This window comes from Mandrillus leucophaeus, unplaced genomic scaffold (assembly GCF_000951045.1).
Source record: "Mandrillus leucophaeus isolate KB7577 unplaced genomic scaffold, Mleu.le_1.0 Scaffold10, whole genome shotgun sequence".
Taxonomy (NCBI): domain Eukaryota; kingdom Metazoa; phylum Chordata; class Mammalia; order Primates; family Cercopithecidae; genus Mandrillus; species Mandrillus leucophaeus.
In genome coordinates, this window is record NW_012098098.1 from 7,626,150 (window position 1) to 7,632,472 (window position 6,323).

Genomic DNA, 6,323 nt, shown 5'->3' on the forward strand with positions numbered 1-6,323 from the left:
CAAACTCCGCCTCCCGGGTTCCTGCCATTCTCCTGCCTCAGCCTCCCGAGTAGCTGGGACTACAGGCGCCTGCCACCTCGCCCGGCTAATTTTTTGTATTTTTTAGTAGAGACGGGGTTTCGATCTTCTGACCTCGTGATCCGCCCGTCTCAGCCTCCCAAAGTGCTGGGATGTGTTTATTCTTAAGGTTTTAAAAACATTTATTTTTAACAAATTTTCTTTGAAAAGCTACACTGTGCAGGTGATAAAATCCAACAGGACCATAGGGCACCCCGTGAGAAGAAGGTTCTCCCAGTCTGGGGCCCCTCCCCAGGCACAGCCTTCCATACATCTAACAGAGACACCCACACATAGAGAAGCACCCGCAAACCGTTTCTTTCCTTCTTTTATTTGAGATGGCGTTTCTGTCGCCCAGGCTGGAGTGCAGTGGTGCGATGTAAGCTCACTGCAACCTCCGCCTCCTCATGCGATTCTCCTGCCTCAGCCTCCAGAGTAGCTGGGACTACAGGCGCCCGCTACCGCACCCGGCTAATTTTTGTATTTTTAGTAGAGACGGGGTTTCACCATGTTGGCCAGGCTGGTCTCAAACTCCTGTCCTACGGTGATCTGCTCGCCTCGGCCTCCCAAAGTGCTGGGATTGCAGTTGTGAGCCACTGTGCCCGGCCCCACCAAATTGTTTTCTCACCTGCTGTTTTTTGGAGGAATCTTTTCTGCAGTGCGTGACTCACGTGTAGACCCCCTTGTTCTTGAGGCCTTCATGCCCGTCAGCTCATCTAAAAGTCACTCCTGAGGAGTGAGGGCAAGGGGCATTGGGAGAGATCAGGTGGCCCCAGGAAGCCATCCAGCGTGTGTCCCAGGAGGCCTGCTGCCTGCAGACACTGCTCCCAGATGCAGCAGCCTTGGCCATCAGCGTGTGTCCCACGATGAGGTGGCAAGTTCTCTGTAGGCCTTGCTGTCACCCAGGGATGTGGGTCTCCGTGTGCACACATATGTGCTAATAGTTCTACATTTGCCATATACCATTTATATGCCTTATGCAGATTAACCCACTTTAATCTCAAAAAAGCCTGCTGTCATCATGCCCATTGTACAGATGAGGACACCGAGTCACAGAATCCTGGTGACCTGTGCAAGGTCACACAGCTGGGAGGGGTGGGGGAAGGGCCTGTTAACCCAGCAGGCCCAGCCCCTGAGTCTAGGCTCTGCAGCTGTCTTGGGAGCAGAGTCTGAGAAGCACAATAGGTACCTGTTCTAGGGGGAGAAAGGTGGAGGTGGCAGGTAGAGAGAGGATGACCCCTGGGAGCTGGGACGGCTCCACACGGACAGGCTGGGTGACCTCAGGCAAGTCGCTACCCATTTGAGACCCCAAGGACCCCTCTGCAGACCCAGCTGGGAGTCCCTGATGAGGTTGGCTCTCAGGGTCCCTATGAGTCCCAATGGCTGAGGCCAGTAATGTCCCGGCACCATCACTGGACATGGTTTGCTCTGACTTGGAGGGGCAAGTGTAGCAGCCAAAAGCGATCCTGAGCTCCGGGCCTCTGAACCCTGCCCTACCAGCTACTGTGGGTGTGTCTACCCTCTCTGTGTCTCAGTTTCCTTTCCTGAAGAGAGAGGGGTAGTAAAAACCATCCCTCAGGGTGTTTATTACCAACGCCCTTCGTGGAGGGATCAGCTGGCCCAGGCCCTTGCCAGCAGGTGCACAGCTGGGCCTGGGGGCCTGGGTGTGGGTCTGTTGAACCTTGACCCACCCTGGAGCTGTGGTCGGACTGGACGTGCAGGTGTGGAGGTGCGTGTTTATTAGGGCGATTTCTGACAGATGACAGTGTGGGGCTCTCTTCGTGGAGGCCTTGGGTCAAAAGCCCTCATTTTGCACCAAGGGCTATGAGGCTTCACAAGGGCAAGGGCCTGACTGGGGTTATGGGCCGCCCGCCGACCCCTCCTCTCCCACTTTGTTTGCAGTTCTGGGAAGTCATCAGCGATGAGCACGGCATTGACCCCAGCGGCAACTACGTGGGCGACTCGGACTTGCAGCTGGAGCGGATCAGCGTCTACTACAACGAGGCCTCCTGTGAGTGGCTGCCTCAGCCCCCCCACCCCAGCCTCCCCACCCCAGCCTCTCCATCCCAGCCCTGGACTGACCAGGTCTCCTCAGCATCTCTGTCCTCCCATGGGTTGGCCGAGATGCCAGCAGGCATAAGTGGATGTCGGGCATCCAGAGGCACAAAATAAAGACAACAAATTGCAGTCACAAAAGTGAGAGCCAAACATATTAGTGCCATGAGGGCCTTTGCGTGTCCAGGGGCACAGACAGGGATGGGGTGGGCCAGAGACTTTGGAGGCTGTAAGAGGGTCTAGAGAAGGGGTCACCTGGAGGGCTTAGTCAGGGGCTATTTAGCAACTGGTATAAAGTGATTTCCATATCAAAGTGGTGATACACCCACCTGCCCACATGGAAATGTGACTTAAAATTTTATTTAATTTAATAGAGTCAGTCTCGATATGTTGCCCAGGCTGGTCTTGAACTCCTGGACTCAAGTGATCCACCTGCCTTGGCCTCCCAAAGTGTTGGGAGTGCATGCGTGAACCACCTCGCCTGGTGGGAGTGTGACTTGATCCGTCCTGTCCTGCTCCGTCCTGTCCTGCTCCATCCTGTCCTGCTCTGTTCTTACACACAGTGAGGCTTAAGGTGAAGAAAGTTGCTCAAGCTTGCCTTTGGTCCAGGACTCTCTGACTTCAGAGTAAAGGCTCTTAGGATGTGAGCAGGAGGATGGCAGGCAGGCAGAGAATTTAGAAAGAATGAGGGAGAGGCTCTGGCCCTCTGTAACCCAAATCACCGAGCCCTTCTCTCCCCTCAGCTCACAAGTACGTGCCTCGGGCCATTCTGGTTGACCTGGAACCTGGAACCATGGACAGTGTCCGCTCAGGGGCCTTTGGACACCTTTTCAGGCCTGACAATTTCATCTTTGGTAAGTTTCCCCTGCTTCAGGCTCTGATGGCAGACCGTATGACGTGCAAGCCCAGGTCGGTGCACGGGGGCGGCTGTCAGAAATAACGAATGGTCAGCTCCTCACACGATCTTGAAGGGTGAGAACTGATCTCTCCATTTTACAGCTGGGCATTGGAGGCCCAGAGAAAGGGTTCTGTGGGGAGAACAGAAACCACTCATGCATTTCAAGTGGAATGAAGTGTAAAGCAGACAGAAGCTTACAGAATTGCTAGAGAGCTGGTGAGACGGAATGGGGCCTCCAGAGGACTCCAGGGTCCAGGACAATGAGGCCTTGCTGTGGCCAAGAGGGCAGGACGTTCTCATGCCTGTGTCCTGGGGCAGGGCCATAGATGTGCCACACAAACCGGAGGGCCTCGCTTCACTTCTGCCTTCCCAGCCTCAGCACACCCAACTGGTAGATGCCAGCTCGCATCCAGCGCCCAACTGCCAGGGATTCTGGGGTGGCTGTTTAGGCTCCTGGCACAGTCAGTCAGAAGGAAGGTGGGCTGGAGCAGGAGGGTTGATCCACTCACCCAGGATCCCCTCAGAAGGCAGAGCCTTGCTCTGGTGTGACCTCAAGTTCTCAAGACCCTGTCCAGAGCCCTTGTCTTCAGCACTCAGCAGCACTGACTCAGGGAAGCCACAGCGGGTATGAGAAGGGGTGCTCAGTGGGGTCTACTTTACAGAAGTGAGAATGGGCACAGGGCTGCCATGGCTGCCCTGGGATGTTCAGGCAGGGGCTGGAGGTCTGGACTGCAGAGTCCCTGACCCCTGTCCCCTACCCCTCTTCTCCCTGCACAGGTCAGAGTGGGGCTGGCAACAACTGGGCCAAGGGTCACTACACGGAGGGTGCGGAGCTAGTGGACTCAGTCCTGGATGTCGTGCGGAAGGAGTGTGAAAACTGCGACTGCTTGCAGGGCTTCCAGCTGACCCACTCGCTGGGGGGTGGCACGGGCTCCGGCATGGGCACGCTGCTCATCAGCAAGGTGCGTGAGGAGTATCCGGACCGCATCATGAACACCTTCAGCGTCGTGCCCTCGCCCAAGGTGTCAGACACAGTGGTGGAGCCCTACAATGCCACGCTGTCCATCCACCAGCTGGTGGAGAATACAGATGAGACCTACTGCATCGACAACGAGGCACTCTACGACATCTGCTTCCGCACCCTCAAGCTGGCCACACCCACCTACGGGGACCTCAACCACCTGGTGTCAGCCACCATGAGCGGGGTCACCACCTCCTTGCGCTTCCCTGGTCAGCTCAATGCTGACCTGCGCAAGCTGGCCGTCAACATGGTGCCCTTCCCCCGTCTGCACTTCTTCATGCCCGGCTTCGCCCCCCTCACAGCCCGGGGCAGCCAGCAGTACCGGGCCCTGACCGTGCCCGAGCTCACCCAGCAGATGTTTGATGCCAAGAACATGATGGCTGCCTGCGACCCGCGCCACGGCCGCTACCTGACGGTGGCCACTGTGTTCCGGGGCCGCATGTCCATGAAGGAGGTGGATGAGCAGATGCTGGCCATCCAGAGCAAGAACAGCAGCTACTTCGTGGAGTGGATCCCCAACAATGTGAAGGTGGCCGTGTGTGACATCCCGCCCCGTGGCCTCAAGATGTCCTCCACCTTCATCGGGAACAGCACGGCCATCCAGGAGCTGTTCAAGCGCATCTCCGAGCAGTTCACGGCCATGTTCCGGCGCAAGGCCTTCCTGCACTGGTACACGGGCGAGGGCATGGACGAGATGGAGTTCACCGAGGCCGAGAGCAACATGAACGACCTGGTGTCCGAGTACCAGCAATACCAGGACGCCACGGCCGAGGAGGAGGGCGAGATGTACGAAGACGACGAGGAGGAGTCGGAGGCCCAGGGCCCCAAGTGAAGCTGCTTGCAGCTGGAGTGAGGGGCAGGTGGCGGCCGGGGCCAAGGTCAGCAGTGTCTGACCCCCAGAGCCATCTTGCTGCCGACACTGTACCCTGCTTTCCCCCTTGCCCTAGGGCTCCCTTGCCACCCTCCTGCAGTATTTACGGCCTCGTCCTCCCCACCTGGGCCATGTGTGTGCTGCTCCTGTCTGTCTGATTGCAGCTCCAGGCCTGACGTTTTATGGTTTTGTTTTTTACTGGTTTGTGTTTATATTTTCGGGGATACTTAATAAATCTATTGCTGTCAGATACCCTTGCTTGGTGCCAGAGATTTCCTTTTTTTCTGGAAAGTTGTGTCCAGTGGGTGGAGGTGTCGACAGGGAGCCCGGGTGGGCGGGCAAGAGCTCATCCTCTCCCAGGCTGGTGGCTGAGAGGCCTGCGCTTGGGACCAGAAGGTGTCTCAAGGTACAGCCCATGGGGAGACCCTGGAAACGGAGAACCCGAGAGAAGGAACGGGAAGTACCTAGATAAAGCCTCATTCTAGACCCCAAGATGCAGCCCTCCTGTGACTTAGAAACACTCATCCCCTGGTCTCCCACAGAGCGGCTTGCACCCCGAGAGTTCTCCCACCTGTCTGCAGGCCGTACCCCGAGATTTCCCCACCTGTCTGCAGGCTGCACCCCGAGATTTCTCTGTAGGCTGAAAGTTGGGGTAGGTGGACCCTGCTGGGCTGGAAACTGACATGAGACCTGAAGCCTCGGGTGAGAACCAGGGAGGTACGGAAGGGGGCCCTGAGCGCTGCCTGAAAAAGATGGTGTGTTGGGTGTCTCGGGACGGCCCTGAGAGGGGCTGCTGGGGTCAGGGAGATGCAGCCACAGGACCCAGGCCTGGGCTGCCAGGAGGGACACGTCGGTCCACCCGCCCCTGGCAGCCCCTTCCTGGGGTGCACGATACTTGGTGTCCAGCCACACAGGAACCTGGAAGGCATGGTCTGTGGAGCTGCTCACCTGGTGCCCCACATCCTCCTACAGGGAAAGAGCCTGGAGCCCAGAGAGGCCGACTTCCTGAGCCCTCCACAGCTGCCTCCCTGCCGCCCCGCCCCTTGGAACTGACGGACATCAGTGGCCTTAGTCCCCCAGGTTCTGCCCAGTGGTTCCCTGAGAGCAGCCCCTTCTTCTTGAATCACCCTTCAACGTGGCAATGGGCTCAGAGGAAGACAGGCCAGGGGCACTGCAGGCCCTAGCTTCAGGTGCCAGGACTAGAAGCCCCAGAGGCCACCATCTCGAGTTCTGGCCCTGACACCCCCAGCGTGGACACGGCCAGGGATCTGTCTCCTCTGCCAGCTGTTGCTGTGTGACAAATCACCCCAAATCTACCTGAAACAGCAAGGGATCCTTTCTCTAGATACAGTGTATTAGCTTCTCAGTGTCAGGAGGGGGCAACTGCAAGTTCTGACACCTCCACACCTCACTCTTGGGGT

General features: G+C 57.5%; 1 pseudogene across 1 annotated transcript in view; it reads left to right on the forward strand.

The window, feature by feature from the left end:
- LOC105533961 overlaps nucleotides 1-5,159 on the forward strand; it is an 18,404-nt pseudogene extending 13,245 nt beyond the window's left edge. The window contains exons 3-5 of the transcript XR_001005192.1: nucleotides 1,960-2,068; nucleotides 2,856-2,966; nucleotides 3,788-5,159. The product of XR_001005192.1 is annotated as a tubulin beta-3 chain-like (transcript). The remainder of the gene's footprint in view (nucleotides 1-1,959; nucleotides 2,069-2,855; nucleotides 2,967-3,787) is intronic.
- Nucleotides 5,160-6,323: the final 1,164 nt, after the last annotated feature.